The sequence below is a fragment of the Simochromis diagramma genome, unplaced genomic scaffold (genome assembly GCF_900408965.1).
Source record: "Simochromis diagramma unplaced genomic scaffold, fSimDia1.1 OVJJ01000334.1, whole genome shotgun sequence".
Taxonomy (NCBI): Eukaryota; Metazoa; Chordata; class Actinopteri; order Cichliformes; family Cichlidae; genus Simochromis; species Simochromis diagramma.
Genome location: NW_024386764.1, coordinates 3223258 through 3240960, shown reverse-complemented (window position 1 = coordinate 3240960; position 17703 = coordinate 3223258). Strand labels below are relative to the sequence as shown.

At 42.7% G+C, this 17703-nt stretch overlaps 1 non-coding gene across 1 annotated transcript; it reads right to left on the bottom strand.

Annotated features, from left to right (window-relative positions):
* Window positions 1-13270: 13270 nt before the first annotated feature.
* On the bottom strand, window positions 13271-13376 carry LOC120735116. The gene has a single exon (XR_005696184.1). It is a non-coding gene; the product is annotated as a U6 spliceosomal RNA (small nuclear RNA).
* Window positions 13377-17703: the final 4327 nt, after the last annotated feature.

Below are 17703 nucleotides of genomic sequence, written 5' to 3'. Positions count from 1 at the left end.
CATGCTTGTTATGTGATGATGAGAGGAAATGGGTAAGTTTTAGCTAATGACACATTGTTTTATATAATTTTAGTGATAATTCTATTCTGCTACTGTAAAATCTTAGCTTGACTGTGATTTGAAGCATGGGCACTAGAATGGCTGGTGTAATGGCTAATGGGCAGCTGACAGACTTTAAATATTTATGGGACTAATAATGTCTGATAATTTAGGAGCAGGACAAGAAACAAAGGTAAAATCAAGGCAGTGCAGAAGAGCAGGAAGACTGTGTGAGGATAAGCAGAGAAGGAAGGAGGTGCCGGTGAGGGGAAAGGGAGGCACCGCGATCATCTTATCAGACCTGTGAGCCGTGAGTGATCTAAGTGGACTGAGAGAGGAGAGCAGAGCCTCTGTTGTGCCCTGTGATCCAAGACTGCACTTTATGGCATGCTCCTGATCTCTATCAGTGTGGGAAAAGACTGCAAGGCCGGAGGGACTGTGCGGATTTATGCCTGTGGCCGAACGCATGTTTGTTTAGTTTGGTGCACCGCTACTAAAGCAATCAAGTGGGCAGAGCCTTGTGTGCATGCATGTGCAGTGTGTATGTGGGTGTGTAGCATCTCAGTTTCTGCCACTAAAGCAATCAAGATGGCAGAAGCTTGTGTGTTTAGAGCAATGTGCGTGTTTATGTGTGCACTTGACTGCTGTGCTGATAAGGACTACAAACATCATCCAACAGCAGGCGGGCAGGTTCACCCACACTAGACGATAAGACGGAACTTTGACCCCTCACAGCTCTAACCGACCATTTAATTCACACTCACACAGACACGCAGCATTAATAACAGGTCATAAAATAAAATATGCTTCTGTGTGTCGCAATTAAATCTAACGTCACTGCCATTCCATTGCTCAAAGCACTGAAACACAGAGCTCGCAGAGAGCTCCAGTTATGTCTTGTCACCTGATGGCTGTAAAACAGACTGATCACTGGTAATGTCCTGTGCTGAGGGCTCCAGACGATTAGTGATCCTTCGAGCCTGTGGGCCTTAACTGCCATTAAAGGACGCTCACACTGATTTTACTGTGTGAAGCCTCCGAAAGGGAACAAAAACTATGTGCATGAGCGCACACATACACACACACCCACCTACTCAGCATCCGCTGCTCTCCAGATGCCAGCTGAGTGACGCGCACTCTGTCATGCACCAATAAAACTGCAGTGGGATTGCAGGGTGATGAGGCCACAGCTAAATCTGTAGCAGGTTTAGCTATTAGTTGAGTCACTATGAGTTCATAAGGGAGACGCCGTGCAGGGGGTCACCGGGTAGATCACGCTTCAGTTCGCCGATGCATTCAGCTGACGCCACACACACCCAGACTCATGCAGACACCAGACTCCGCGGTGACACACTCCATCAGGGCCCCTGTGAGTCACCTGTGCAGCCTGGTAGACAGGCAGCCTGAGGCGAGGCGACACGAGATTTGTGTGTGTGCGCTTGTGTGTGTGCAAGCCTGGCTCCAGTGATATCATCATTAGGAGACAGCGAGGGCTGAGCTGTCTGATGGACGGCACACTCCACTCCCCTTGTGATCCGGCCACCTCTCACCCAAAATGACCATCTTCTCAATACCTCATAAAAATAACGACAGAACAAAGAAATGGATGGAAGGAGACAAGGGAGGAAGGATGGCATAGATGGTGCATAGGCAACCAGGTCTTGGCCCTGTGCTACACCAGCCTTTATATGTGTCCACTGGGAGGAGACCTGGCCTGTGTTCGGCAATCAGCAGCCACTTACACGGTAGACACAGGCATTAAACAGCCATTACATCAATAGCACGGATGCTGCACTTTAGAGGTGTACTTATCATCTGCTTTATGACCGACCATAACCGCAATGAAAGAATTCTGATTTCTTATCCTCTGATGGGAGTCTACTTTCACATTTATCTGAGGACATTTTTTTTGCCAAGTCAAACCTACACAAAAAAACGTTTTAGAACTTCACACATAAAAAGCAAAAACCATAATCTGCTTGTTACCTCCTGCCATCTCCTGCTACGTTTGGATTCCTCCCTGGAAGGTCCATTCTGACCACCTACACATGTGCTTTTGCAGCTTTCCCGGGACCTCACACATGCACAGAGAGCAAACGACAATCTACGTGTCAAGGATCATCACTGGTAGCAAACTTCTATTTAAACTAAGAGGCAAACATCAGCATTTAGTTGGCTTTGTTCTCTTCCCAAAATGAAATTCAAGTTGCAAGGCCGCTGTGGCGATTCAGCATTTACAAGGACCATAAAGGATATGAAAGTGAAAGATAAAATAGCACCTGTAAAACAGGAGACAGGCTAAACTTTGCTGACAGGCACCGTTCATTTTCCCAGATGGGAGATTAAACCTCTGTAGGATAAAGCATTGCTATATTTATTAGCAATGTATCTCCCTATGCACCTTTCAATTATCCAGATTGGATGAGTGAAAATACAGTACCCACTGTAAAGATTATTTTAATTGTTTCTACTAAAATACGTCAGCATCAACGACCTAGTGATCAATATCGGTTCAAGCTAGCCAGTTATAAATTAAAAGAAACGTTAACATTTTCAGAGATCATTTAATAAATATCCAAAAGGTATGATATGTGGAATGTACCATAATGTCTGTACAGAGGAAAGTGCATATTTAGGTGAGGTTTAATTGATGCAGGTGCACCTCATTGCCTTGATATTCCCACTTTTTCCAACTCCCTTGCTAACATGTGCCTCAGCAAGGTTCATGTTGAGTAGTGCAATTAAAGATGTTGAAATGGCGACGTTTCCCAGACATGAGAGCACTCATCTTTGTGATATCACCAAATATCAATGCACTTTTATAACTCTCTTACGGTGTGTTCACACCGAACACAATAGACGCGAACAGAGCGTCAGGTTTACATGTAAAGTCAATGGAAAAGCGCGTGAAACGCACATCTGGCACGTTTGACGCGCGAGTAAAAATACACGTGTCAGTTTTTGTGTTGCATTTTGTGCATTCGCGCGTATCGCGTCTACCGCTCGAGTTGAAAAAATGTGAACTCCAGCGTCAGGCAGCTTTCTTGTCAATTCTCTAAGAGGTTTTCAGGATTAGTTGTCCAGTTGAATGTCGGCTGCTTTTTGTCGTTCTCTGTGAAGATGATCCCACACTGCTTCAGTAACATTGAGGTCCAGGTTCTGGGGAGGCCAGTCTATGACTGACAGTGTTTTTCTATCCATCTATGCTTTTACTCCATTGGCAGTGTGTTTGGGATCATTGTCATACTAGAAAATGAAGCCTTTGCCAATCAGATGTTTTCATATGCTTTTGCATGTCAGATCAGTATCTAAAGGTACTTTCTCAGCTTCGACAAGATTCCCCAAACCACTAGCTGCAATGCAATCCCAAAGCTTGACAAACCACCGTGAGTTTACAGCCGTCTGTAAACAGTGACACTCGCTGCGGTACCTGCTTTGTTTTTCTCACCTATTTGCCACACACACTTGAACTGTGCACAAAACAAGCTCAACATCAAAGTGCAATATGATTCTCTTTATCAGTTCATAAAATTTCAAGGAGCAGCCTCCTCCTTTAAGAGGGCACGTGGTGATATTACTTGTTTAAAAACTCTCTTCTCAGCCCCCTCCATCGTCTGCCTGCGTGACAGCGCCCAGCCACATGATCAGAGCTTATTGCCTTTAGCCACCGCTGAACTAAACCTCAAACTGGAACATAGCCAGGGGAAGACCATAAAGTAGCCACACAGGTCACAGGACTCGGCTCAGTATCTCAGTGCTTATTATCACACATGTTATCACACACAAACCCTTGCCTGTCACGTTACCATAAAATCTAAGTCAGCTGACGCACCTCCACCATATGAGGTGGCTGAAAGGCTTGAATGAATGCTCCTGCTGATACGTTGTAGAGTTTGCATATATATTGGGCAGCGTGTCACTGGGCTTAAGAGGTGTTAATGAGTTTCACGCCTTAAGGCTAAAAGCAGTTGTTTGCGTCACAGCTTCCTTTTCCAAACAGTAGCACCCATCATCTTCACTGAGGCATTGTTCATCTTAATAAGGGCCTTGTGCTGCTCACCAACAGGAGATACATGGTTAATTGATTGCAGCTGTCTGCCTTAACCCAAATTGATGGCCATAATCTAATGAAGAACATGAGGTAAGATAATAATGTACCTTGACATGTTAATTTTTTCCCAAAAATAAAGTCATTTTTGTCAGTGATTTGTACGTTAAGTCAGCTCGCACACCGGGCCCAAAGGAGAGACTGGGGGAACTGTCACAAACAGAAAGGTGATGTCTGCATGACTGTTGGTCAGTGCCAGTCGTCATAGCAATAACAAATGGTAAATGGCCTGCATTTGTATAGCGCTTTTCTAGTCATTAAGGACCCCAAAGCGCTTTACACTACATTCAGTCATTCACCCATTCACACACTGGTGATAGCAAGCTACATTGTAGCCACAGCTGCCCTGGGGCGCACTGACAGAGGCGAGGCTGCTGGACACAGGCGCCACCGGGCCCTCTGACCACCACCAGTAGGCAACGGCTAAAGTGTCTTGCCCATCCTTGGGCAAGACACTTTGGCATGCAGCCAGGAGGCAGCCTGGGATCGAATCACCGACCTTCTGATTACTGGCTGACCTGCTCTGCCACCTGAGCTACAGTCACCCCACACAGAGCAATTCCTGTGCAAAAATCTTGAGTCACTCATTACTTCTTTATATTTTGCTTCCAGTGATCCTGACTTTCCAGCAATTCTTTATGTGCTTTCGTGCAAAGCTTCTCCAGGCTTACTGACAGTCATTCAAAGTTTTTATTTGGACATTGGCTGCTTTGTACACTCATTGTTAACTCAGTCATTGCAACTTCCCGTGAAATGCAGACCCATGTTTTTTGTGACTTTTTTTGTGTTAAGCCCCTTAACACTGACCTATGAATCTATCGAGCATAAAAAAGGGCACCTGATGCCTGGGTTAGACTTCTGCAGGGAATCTTTGACCCTTTATTTTGATTTTATAAGTTTGTTTGTAAGTAATAGAAAAGTTACACCGTGCATAGCATAGTCCCATAGTTCTTGTGGTAAAGAAAGATGGATCTACATGGTTCTGTGTAAACTACTGTAAGGTGAATAAGGTGTCAGAGTTTGATGCATACCCTATATCCTGGGTCGACGAACTCCTGGACTGGTTTGGTTCTGCACGCTTTTTTACAACACTGCATTTGACCAAAGGCTACTGACAGATTTCCTTGTCTACTGTATATGAACAAGACTCTGTATAGGTTGTAACGATTCATCATCATTCCTTTCAGCTTGTTTGGAGCTCTCGCCCCTTTCCAGCTACGTCGCTCCGTTTGCTGCATATGCTGCTGTTGGATGTAACGCATTACAAAGTAAGATTACAAATTAATGTGTTACTGTAATCACATTACATTTTTCAGTAACACAGTAATGTAATGTGTCACTGTACTACAGTCAGTCATTACATTACAATTATGTCATTAATTACGATACAGAGGTTCTTCAGTGATCTGCATGCTGGATTGAGAGAAAAAAAAAACATCAAAGAAACATGAATTTTTTCTCCCTCCACACTTGCACCACAATCACCTGATTTCAAATCCTGTGCAGGAGGAGGAGAATGGTGGAGTGTTACAACAATACAGCTTTTGATTAGTGCGGATATGGACATTACTTTTATTTTGTTTGCACAAAACGACAAGAGCGTGACAGTAAAAAGGAATTTGCATTTAGGACAGCCGCATCACACTGCTAACAGAACTTAAACTCTTTAAAAACATCTGCACAGATCCCAGATGCTAACGCCAAGCTAGCAATGAACCCAGAGTGATGCTGAAGCCGATTGTATGCACACCCCAGCTCAGCAGCCAGACCCTTAACTTCAACAGGTAACAAAGGCAGTGGTGAGCAGCTAGACACTGACCTTGCATGGGACCGTAACCTAAACTTGATATTGTTAACAGGTAATTTTGAGACAGTGTTGATAATTTTAGGTTATAACAACAGTAATGAGCCTTGTGACAAATTACTTTCTTGGGTGAGTAATTAGGAAACGTTTTGCATTACTTTTAAGAAAAGTACAGACTAATGTGTAATACATTACCTTTTACAAGCAATTACCGCAGCACTGGCTGCTGCCTACCTGGATGATGTCATCAGAAGATGTAATGTGAGTGCTGGAGTCTCTTAGGCAGGCAGAAGCTGGACAGAGGGAGTATCAGGCAGTGTCTGAAAGTCACGTTTTAAGAAATCTGAAAAAAAAAAAAAATCATCAATCAAGACCTGACACAGGACCTGGGAGATGCATTTGGCCCTCAAGTTGATCTACCATCTACTTATCATTGAAGCCTCCTCTGAAACTGTCTGAGTGGAAGGGTGGTTGTCAAGAAGCCATTGTAAAGGAACCTGGACCTCAACATCATTGAAGCAGTGTGGGATCATCTTGACAGAACAGAGCAAAAGGCAGCCAACATCCAAAGAAGAGCTTTGAATATCCTTCAAGAAGCCCGGAGAACTATTCCCGAAGTCTACTTAAAGAAATCACAGAAAATCTTGACTAAGAGAACTCAGACTGTGTTGAAGAATAAAGGTGGTCATACCAAATACAGACTTACAAGTTTGTTAGAATTGTACAAACTCAATTGTTGCCTAAATACAGACACAACACTTTATGGGACATTGCACCCTTGACACAAAAATAATTTCTATTTAGTGAGATCTTGGAAGATGTTTTAAATAAGAAGTTACTTAATTGTCTATCAAAAAACCCCTAAAAATCATGAAACTACAAATTTGTTTTATATTTAGTGACTGTGATTAACTGTAATGGAGTGTTTTTAAGGCTTTTAATCGTAGAAAGTTTTGGCCTTATTTTGTTTTTTGTTTTTTTTAAACCTGCAGTGAAGAACAAGACTACAACGTATAAAGACCTGAACACTGGGTTCTAACATGTCACTTTCCATGATAAGCTTCTCCACAGTTGTCATCTATTGATCAAAAGGCTGAAGAATACACTCCAAATGTAAATACGCTAAAACCCACTTCTTCATTAAAGCTCATTTTCAGGCCGGTTATGCAAATGCATGCAAACACCAACCAAAGGCCCGAACAGTTGGGCCTTTTTATAGCCAAAATGGCAACAGACAATCAAACATCAAATGACCTCCTTTGACACCCACCAAGCTCAATCCGTGTTAGACAGAGTTTGCATTCTCTGTCTAAACTCTTCTTAGACAAAGGATCGCTGCCTCTTATTGTGACAGTGACAGAAAGCAGCGTGTTGACAAAGAGGATGAAGATGGCAAACACCTCGGGGAGCACATTGGCCCATGTCCCACATCTGCCCTTCATACTGGAGCTGGCTGCGGAGGAGATTTGGAGAGAAATCGAGGTCGTTCTGAAGTGGGCTGAGGGCAAGCTGAGGCCTCGGTGCTGACACAGAGTGATTAAAGACTGGAATTAAGGGGACAGCAACGAAACATCAAAACAGGGAGAAAAACCTATCCATCTGGGTGATTCAAGGAGGATGAGATTAAGTGTATGTGCGTGTGTGAGTGTGTGTTTCTGCCCAGAGCTCTGAATACGCAGAATGAACCAACAGTCAAAAGACCTCCCTGGTTAAGAAAGGGGAAAAGGAGGCTATTTAAAAGGAGGCAGTTGTTCCAAGCTGATATATCTGTACTCTGTGCTGAATTGTATTGGAGATATTAGCATGCAAATATCTATAAAACCCAACTCAGTGTTAGGCTGAACAGACCTTTTCACAGCGTGGTGACATGGTAGAACCACTGATGTCGCCAATCCTCAAAACATTTTTAAAAAGCCAGACATACTCTGCTGCCTAAGCACATTCAATCCAACTTGCCTATTTTTCAAATAACTCCTATTTCCCACTTTGATTTTGAAGTGAATAACTCACAATATGACCTGGTCTCACATTTTATACTAAACGATTTCATTAAGCACTAAAGGGAGATTCGATGAGGTGTTTGGCTGAGGATGCCGCACTGTTGCTCACATCATTTCAAGATTTGTTTTTTTTTTTTTGAATCTCCTTTCCCCTTCCTTTACCTTTAATGATGCCTTCTTGTTATGTAGCGTGCCTCTCAGGGATGAGCCTGCCTCTTAGCCTTTGAAACTAGTTGCATTGTTTCAGGCAAGGTTCGTGCTGAGGTTATGGGTAATTGCAAAAGCTGTTTTACATTTCAATCGGCGGCGTAATCTCCAAGTCCCCTTCTTCCCCAACACAAAAACATTGATATCCCCTAATTCAGCCATTTAATGTGATAATTAAAGGATAGGTTTAGAGTCTCTCATGCAGCACAAGCAGCTTCACCATTTCTGCTTTACAAATGTACAAATGTATATCTGTGAGTGAATGAGTTTTTGAGTTCTTTCTCTAGTCTTGCGTTTTCATTTCATTCTCTGCGAGAGAAATTGCATCACTGGGAATATTTTTTTTTGTTCATTATCTCCAAGAAGTCTTTTGTCTTCACTCAAACACCTTGCGAAACTTACAAATCTAGGCTGGTCTGAGTGTTCTGATGCCAGTCTCCTTGTATGATGTTCACTTGACACAAGGGTTTCACCGTCAAGTCCTCTTAACGGCTGACCACTTCTCACAAGGTGGAGTAAGAACTGGCCGAAATGGCCCTTGACGCTGAAGGACGTTAAGGAAATTGGCAGGTCCATTCATCGCTTACGTTAGAAGTTTTTTATTTGCGGCCAGAGGAGGGTGCTTCTCTTTGAAGTTCCCAAAGAATGAGGACTTAACAAGGCATCTTTCTTCTCTCCGGTTTATCAGAGTTCAGCACAAGTAATGACTTTGTCCCCCTTTCTGCCTCATGTCACAATTACAACCCTCTGCAAGATAACATGGGACCGGTTGAATTACCATGGCCACAATGGACAGTGGAAACAGTGGCCGGACCTCTGCATTTTACAGTCTATCAGACCCAACCGGCGGGGCAACTGCTCTGCCTAAAGACCTACCTTTTTACATTTCTATAGAGCATCTCATTAGCTAAGTAGAATCCCCTCTTTCTTATGGCATCTTTCCTTTTTGTCCAAGAGCTGGTCTTTGTCTCTTTTAAATGATCCCACACAAGGCCTATTTTCTGGTTAATACATATTTACAGCCATGTAAGGTTTTTGTGGAGATCCTGTAGTTTTACTTTGCAGGCAATCATTCTAGACACCATAAACCCATTACCAAGCTGTTTGGGGTAATTGTCTAACCGTATAGTACTTCCATTTGTGAAGCCGAAAGAGTCGGCATCATTAAAGTGGGCAGATGGCTGGACAACACATGCTGTGGATTCCCATGGATGACCTGATGCAATTGTAAACCTGACTCACACATTTTCATTTTAAACTTGCACACGAGTTTTTACACATTCATTACATCTGTAAACATTTCTTAAGCATTGCATAGGTTACGGTGTAGAGCAGAAAATAACTTTCTGCAGTACCTTCCACTGTCTGTTTAGGGGTGATAGAGAGAGAAACTGTGTGTGTGTTTACAGTTGCCTCCTGGGGGGTAGGGTCACACGATGTCCCGAGTGAATTAAAGAGGCCAGCTGTGATACCACCTGAAAGGAACATGGAGGCAGACAAAAGCAGAGATCCCCGTGCTCCCCCAAAAGACAAAAGAAACTGAAAAAAAGAGGCTGAAACCTCACAATCATCTCACCATCTACAATGGCCAAGCTCCTGTAACAAGCAGGATCAGGGGGATCTGCGCACCGCTAAGCCAGCCGTGGCCACAGGTTTCAGTGCAAGCCATTAATTCCACTCTGCTTAACACACAATTAATTTCACTCGCAAGCAGCAGCTCAAAGCTTTCACATAAGAAGAGGGCTGACTCCAACACCAAGATTAAAAGGTGATGCAGTAAAAGCTCCACTAAGAGGAGCACCGAACAGATGCTCACAGGGAACAGAAGAGACCAATAACAAAGAAAAGTGCACCGTGTAGAAAGCTGGAGTCAAACACAGTGGCCCTTCACATCGTTATAGTATAAACTGTGGCAAGCATTCACTACTTGCTTGCAACTCTGCAGCTATGCCAGTTAGGCAATTTGTTAACGCATGCAGAGTTTTTCAGTTTTCTTTTTTTGGAGAACAGTGTATGAAAGGACACTTGGGACTAAGTCAGGATTTGGGATGTTATTAGCAGCCCGACAAAAAAATGAAACAATAAAGGTAACCAAGCCGAAAAAAGGTGGCCCTGCTGGCTTTTCTATTTAAGCTAATGTGACCAGACTGAATGCTCCTAAGAGCTTAATTCGGCCACAAAAGTATCCAAACTGTGGGGACGGGTAATGGTTGATGGAATAAACCACCTGCCAGACCCACAGGAGCTCAGAAGCTGCAGAACTCGTCTTTTCCTAAGGAGAGCCAACGGCACCGGATTAGATCCCTGGAGTGCAGACATCCTGTTGGCTCCCCTCTTCTTTTGCCCTAATGGCCATCCTGCAGGGCACCGTGATTTCTGTCTGCAACCCCTCAGGCCATGTAAAGCCGGAGCTTGCCCAAACCCCTTTCAGGCATCTTAAACACTATAATACTTGCTGAGTTCCAGGTTCATCAATAATATAGAGACCTGCAATCTTATCTCCAAGCCATTGAACAACCTTTTACTTAACAGCTGTCTAGCTTTTACAATCAGTTTTCTGCTGTGAGGAATATTATGGATAGAGTCATAACAAACTGGACTTTAGCTGGCTTCTAACCCAAATAAGGCAACTCAAAAATCTTCACAAAGAGTGAAATATATCTGTTAAGTGCAGTTTTCTGTTAAGCTGCCTTACTTGACTTTCTCAAAGAGGACAGAGAAAACTGGACTGCAGAAAATCAAAGCTGCTCTTTCTGTGACTGGTTTTTTCTTACCATATGAAGCTGTGTAAATGCTGCTAGGTCCTAATATGGCAAATCTCCACGGCTTCTTTTGCAACTCGGCCTGGAATTAGTTTGAAATAATTTTCAAATAATTTTATATCTCCATGTAGATTTTTTTAAAATAACAACCAGGATTTACAATGTGCAGCACAGTGTGCTTTCTTGTCAAAAATGTATTTAAAAAAAGATTAAATCTCAATACAGAATAATATTTTTTTTTTTAAAAAACAAAACCCTAAACACACTTAAATATCTGAAAAATGTCTGAGATGACCTTTATTAACCTATCTGATAGCCTGATATGGGTCTGTATGTTCACCCATCTCCATACAGTGGCACATACATGGAGCCTGACAATACTTTGGATAAGACGATACTTTGGATACGCTGGATAAGAAAGCAACAACTTGGATTTACTTCATGACAAATGCCCCACAACCAATTGATTGGCCAGTGGGGATCAGAGATAAGAAACTGGACCCATTGGCCACTCGAAGCCTGTGACCTTTCAACCATCCATCTCTGTCCGCATGTGGTCCCGCTCAACGTTTGGCGCTCAGATCTTCCATTAAAATCTCCGCCTTTGACAAAGCAAGCAGATGCTGCTATCGGTTTGTCCATCCAGATTGGCCTATTAGGACATAATACCACGCCCACCTCCTTCTCCCTTCCTCTCTGTGCAGTTTGGAGACCCTGGTCCATCGCAAAAGACACAGAAGACATTATGCCAAGTCTATGGTCCCTTTCAAATGACAGAATCCCAAACTAAACTTTTCCAGAGATGAGTAATGGGATCTACTGGCCCATATTGAAAATGCTTGAAAGACAATTCTGGGCTCTTTGAAACATACACAATGGCTAATTTCATAGTGAGGTCAAACTCTAGACTTTATTGGATTCCACATTTCTTGTCTGCCTGATGAATTTCATCCATTTTTTAATTTACTTTATTCATTAGAAAAAAGCTGCCAAATAAAGAAAAACTAGAACATAAATACATTAGAGAAAATATTAGCATACCTATAAATGGTATAAAAAAAAGCTAAAATAAAATAAAAAAAGCAGTCATGTCTCACTGAATGTGAATTTAGATATCTAACGCTACAGAAATGATCCTGTTACACAGGTATTCCTAATCATAACTGGATGGTGTTTTTCACATTTAATAATGGAGACTTTCAACTTTAAAGTCAACTTTTCAATATCTAAATACAATGAAATAAAACAAACAAACAAAAACCCAAAATACTTAATAATCCCAGACTGTATATAGCATGGTCATGTCACTGTGACATGGATAGAAAAGTGATATACAAGTACCTGTTTCTATTTTGCGCGCTTAAAGCTGTTTTACTTCAAACCTCCTTCACACACACATTTATAAATGTGCTTATTTCTGTATGTAAACACGTTTAACCTAACATTCACACTCTAATAGATGTATCAGGCAGTGTTGCCAACTTAGCGACTTTGTCGCTATATTTAGCGTGTTTTCAGACCCCCTTAGCGACTTTTTTTCTAAAAAGCGACTAGCGACAAATCTGGCGACTTTTTCTGGTATTATTGGAGACTTGTTTATGGACGAGTTTTTGACGTGAAAACGCGTATCGCTCTTACTCTCAACAGGCAGCGGTGCTGCTTTGGCCACTTCACCCGTGCCAAAGCGCTCCCAGGCGGAGGATAGTCCTCCCCCAGCTGCTATCAGGGCAAGAGACGTTCACACCTGTGCGTCCAAACTGCAAATGAATCGCGCATGAGCGAAGCCGCTGCTCCCGCACTGACTGTAACGCAGTCAGTTCTTTTACTGTTATGCTGTTTTGTGGATCACAAGGTTTAAAACTACTTATAAACACACACTCTCACACACAAAGTAACTCCACCAGAGTGCCTATTTCGGGTCACTTTTGCCGGTCCAGGCCCGGATAAAGGAGCAGGGTTGGAATTGTGACATTAAAAAACAATAATTGCGAAAAGAAATTTAATTTGTAGTTCTAAATAAATTCTAAATGCATTTAGGACGTTTTTTACTCACTTTATGTGTCTTCCACGATGTTATTTCTCTCTCCAACAACGTAGGTTACAATTAAATTAGCATTACCAATTATGCAAATTAGGCGATGACATCATTTGGCGACTTCTAGCGACTTTTAGGACAACCAATAGCGATTTTCCTTACTGAGGAGTTGGCAACACTGGTATCAGGGGCAGTCCAGAGTTCAGAATCTTGCCCAAGGATGCTTCAACATACAGTCTAGAGGAGGTAGGGATCAAACTGCCAACCTTCTAATTAGTCGACAACCTGGTCTTCCTCTTGAGCCACAGCCACCCCTAAATTTGTAAACGTGTCACGATTTTACGTGTCATCCTTGCACATGGACCATGCTAATCTTCTCTGTACTATTTCCAGTTTAGTGTATGCACTTGGCAAAGCAAGCACATCCACTGCTTACTTAAAACCCACCTTGGCCCATCTTGGTGTTTTGACACTAGATGTGAGTGAGCAATGGCTCTAAAAAAGCAAGGACCACTGCACACTCACTCACAAGCTAGCAAATAATGAGTCTGATGGGGAACATAATTTGCAAAATTTCATGTAATCTCTTCAACTTTAAGTAACTGAACCCAAAAACTTTTATATACAGTCTATGAGGTGAGTGCATAGCCATTGGATAGGATACAGTAACCAATAACTGTAAGAGTCAGGGCTAGTGTTACGAATTATGGCTTCACACTCTGATTACACCCTGTTTAACAGAGGCACATAATCACATTACATTTTTCAGTAATGTAGTACTATATTACCTAGGATTACCTTACTTTGGTAATCAGATTACAATTACTAAACAAAGAAATATCTACTTTCATGAGGTCTTTGGCTAACTGCATTTTGGCCAAAGAGAAAAAAAAGAAATCAAATGTCCTTTTTTAATGCATGATTTTGCAACAATTGCTTGAACACAGTTCATATGGTTCGCGACGCTGGAAGAGTGGTTACATTACTGTAAATTTATTGAATTAAAGCACAAGACTCACTGACAGCAAAGTGCAAACTCCATCCAGGCCAGAAACAACTATCCGCTGCTGTGAACATAACAGCGAATCTCTCCAAGAACGTTCAAAGGCAAGACGCTAAACCCAAGCCAGCAGCAAGAGACCCCCAGACACAGAGTGATGCTCAAGCTGACTGTGTGCCAACTACATACAAGGGCCAAAGCTTGTCAGCAGTTAACTAAAGCAGAGATGAACTAGCTTGTAGCTTCACAGAGAGAATGTGCTCATCTTCTACAGTAAAACTGCTGCTGCCACAACATTTTTCTCTGTCCTGACTGGCTTTCATCAACTTTTCCATTGGCTTGGTGGTAAGAATTGAATACTGCGTCCTGTGGATGTCCTTCTTATTAAGATAAATATTTGTGCTGTTATTGCTAACTGTCAATTACATGACACTCTCAGACAATGTTGTACTATAACAAGCAGTGTAACAAATAACTTTCTACAACATTTCCAGAACATGTTTCGATGCATTTCTACAGAAGGAATAAATAAGCAAGTATCCCATTACTTTTTAAAAAGTAATGATCAACCTTAACACTGCTCTGGACTAGCTACAACATGTTACGCAGGAGTCATGAACTGCATGATGATGGTGCTGTCTGCAAGATCTTTTGGAAAATGCACATGATCACCTTTACATACACATCCAATAATGACCACTTATTCTTATTTTTATAGCAGTTATTGTTACATCCATTTATCAAACACTGATCCAGCACCTTTCAGTGTCACGAAACTGGTGACACTTCCATTCAATTGTACTAAATTTCCACTGCATTATACGTCACCCTATGCATCTCTTAACATCCCACCTGGGGCGTATAAACCTATTGTGCTGGAAATTCTAAATCCCATTCTCAACGAGATATCCTCTTTGATTTCAGGTGAGATATATACAGGTGCTTCTCTTTCTCACGCTGTTCTGTAATGCAATCGCTCCCAGCTGAAACTCACTCAGCCTTTCTGTAAGCCCAAAGAGACTGAGCCCGCTCCCCAAACAAGCCATTTGCCTAAGCTGCCTGTCAGTCGGATGCATTTGTTTGCACTGAGAATTTAACTCCACAGGCAAGGAGGATGCTAATTGTTTTGACTTGGAGGGGTTCCCTCAGGTGTGTTTGTTGGGAGAAGTGGGGGGGGGGCAAGGGACCTGTATGAATACACTAGCATGCCTTTAGTTTACATAGACCAAGGCAGGGAAATACTGGCACACCTTTTTTTGAATGCCAAACAGCAGTTGTGGCTTCGTGGGGTTAGCATCCTGCAGAGTCTTTCTTGGCTCGCTCTAATGTCAGTAATTATACTACCAGCATGAACGTTGTGCCATTAACAAAACAGAGGTGGAGATAGGGAGGAAATGTCAGCAGTAATCTGAGTATGGGCCTACCTCACATACGACATAACAATATGAATCAGTGGGACCTGGAGAAAACTGCAAATTTACAAGTGTATTAAAGTAACAAGTGACTTGTGCATCAAAGTGGAGTTTTAGTGTACTAAATTTAACATCAACTTCCCCTATAGAGCTTCACTCTATAGGGGCTTTTCAATTAAAGCACTGCTTTGACAAATGGTACACTCTTTACCCAGCTCTTCTGAAAAGGCCCCAAATTGCAGCAACCAGGAAACTTTAAAGCATAATATGGACGAGAGACAAAAAAGAAAGGAAAAAAAGCACAAAAAAGGCATCTGTGACATAACATCAAAAGGGCTATTTTCCTATATTTTAGAGGGGCTGAAACCACTGCCTGCTTTGGTCAGCAGCCATTGGAGTGGTCAGCGTGGAGAATTCAGTGTGCTCCATCATTCTGATGGCTGTGTCCAATTGTATTATGCCAGAGCAGCAGGTAGCCCGGGCTGCCGGGGTCGTAGCTCTGATGGCCTCACCCCATTGGTCCAGGGACTCCGGCCAAGGTTCACGGGTCAGGGCCTTGTCCGGACACAGGCTTGGCTCCTGGCCAATGGGTCGAGCCGGTCAGTTGCTGGGAGCAGGACTGGTCAGGCAAATGATTTATAGACGTGGTGGACGAACAAAATGCTAAGAGGCTGCGCTTGAATCGGGCCTCAGTTTTTCTTAAACTTTCTCTAAAGGCACAATATGTTCATGCTTTCACACCATAACTGCTTGACTCGAACCTCCTGACTCCAGCTGCCAGCTTTTCATCGTTTTTTTTTAATACATTGAATTTCACAAATCAGATGCCATTAAGTTATTTTTCCTTTTGCTTTGCACGTTTCCCCTGAAACCTCCTGCTAATAAACAAAACCTGGGTTAGCTCACATCTTAGAAACGCGGTTTCTAAACTGATGCCCGATGACGAAGATGAGCTTGATCTGCCATCTTGTCGCAAACTGTTTATCGCTTGCCAACCTATTTAAGTGATTCCATCAAACCAGGACACTTTAGAAATAAGTTTAGAGTCTCGCAAGTTTTTTGGTCATGGAAGGAAGGCAAGCTCTGATTGCCCCGAGGATTTTTTGTTCTTATTGGGGTATTGTTAACAGATGGACTTCATACCCATTCGTCCAAATCAAAGATGGCGTTTGTTTTTCATGTTGGATGAATCTAGGATTGCACAGGCAATCCAAACAAAGCCTTTTTAAATCATCTCACAAATCAAGAGGACTTTGTGCTTTCCAGGGTTTGCTGATGACTCATTTTAGCCTCAGACTACGTAAGAGCTTAATTGAGAAGGTTGTTAAGAAAAAAACGATGTAAAAGTTAGAAATGATTAGCACAAGCAGCTACACTAGCTTCTTATATCACAGAAAGTAAACATTTGGCATTGGCACCATAAAACTTCAAGGGAAACAGCTGGCTGGCCTATTCTGCCAATAATATAAACCGTGGAATGAACAAACTACGTAACTCTATATGGGCCTTAAAGACAAACTATTGGGCGACATTTCCCACATTCAAAGAGTCATAAACCATCCCGTGACTGGAGGAATGGCCCAGCATGTGGTTTATTTTTGGGGGACACACTTAAAGGTCGGGCTGTAATCCACAGGAGTCCGTGAACATATTCTCTAGGCAGAATTACCAGCTGCCATTTGAACGTGGGTGGACAGTTTGTCTCCGCTGGCCTGAGGAGCGGAGGCCTTCGGCCCTGAAACCTTGCTGCCCTTTCAGCTAATTGTTTGTGGGTTGCTTTTAAATTTATTGACAGTCTTGGTGATATACTGCTTCTATTGTGTCTTCGGCCTATTGTGAAGCGTATTAACTATGGCTCCTGCTTCCCTGCCCTTGTGCTCCAGGCTGACCAGGGGCCAGAGAGCAGTGTGATGCCCAGCGGGAGTGCCCTCTCTGTGGGCAGGAGAGAAGACCTTTACAGGTGCCTCAGTTCTTCTCTTAGCAACGGCCTGCTGCTCAAAATTTGTTGTTCTCCTGTGGGTGTCTTTCTAAAAGTGTCAGCTGTAGGACCCCTGACGGGAGATTTGTTGATATGATAACTCGATTACTCTCCAGAATGGATGACATGGTGGCAGCGAACTCCCAGGGAGGTGCTGACTCCTCTCCTTAACCTCTCCTCAGGGGACCAGCATTTTGAACAAACCAGGCATGTGGCTCCCAAAAGCTCTTGCTGATCCGCCGATGATTAGTCTTCCAGACGCAGTTCAGTAACCAAGCAAAGAATCATGATCCCTTTAATAATTTAAGTGTAGACGGTATAAGACTAGAAAACTTCAGACAAAAGAGAACTCACTAAT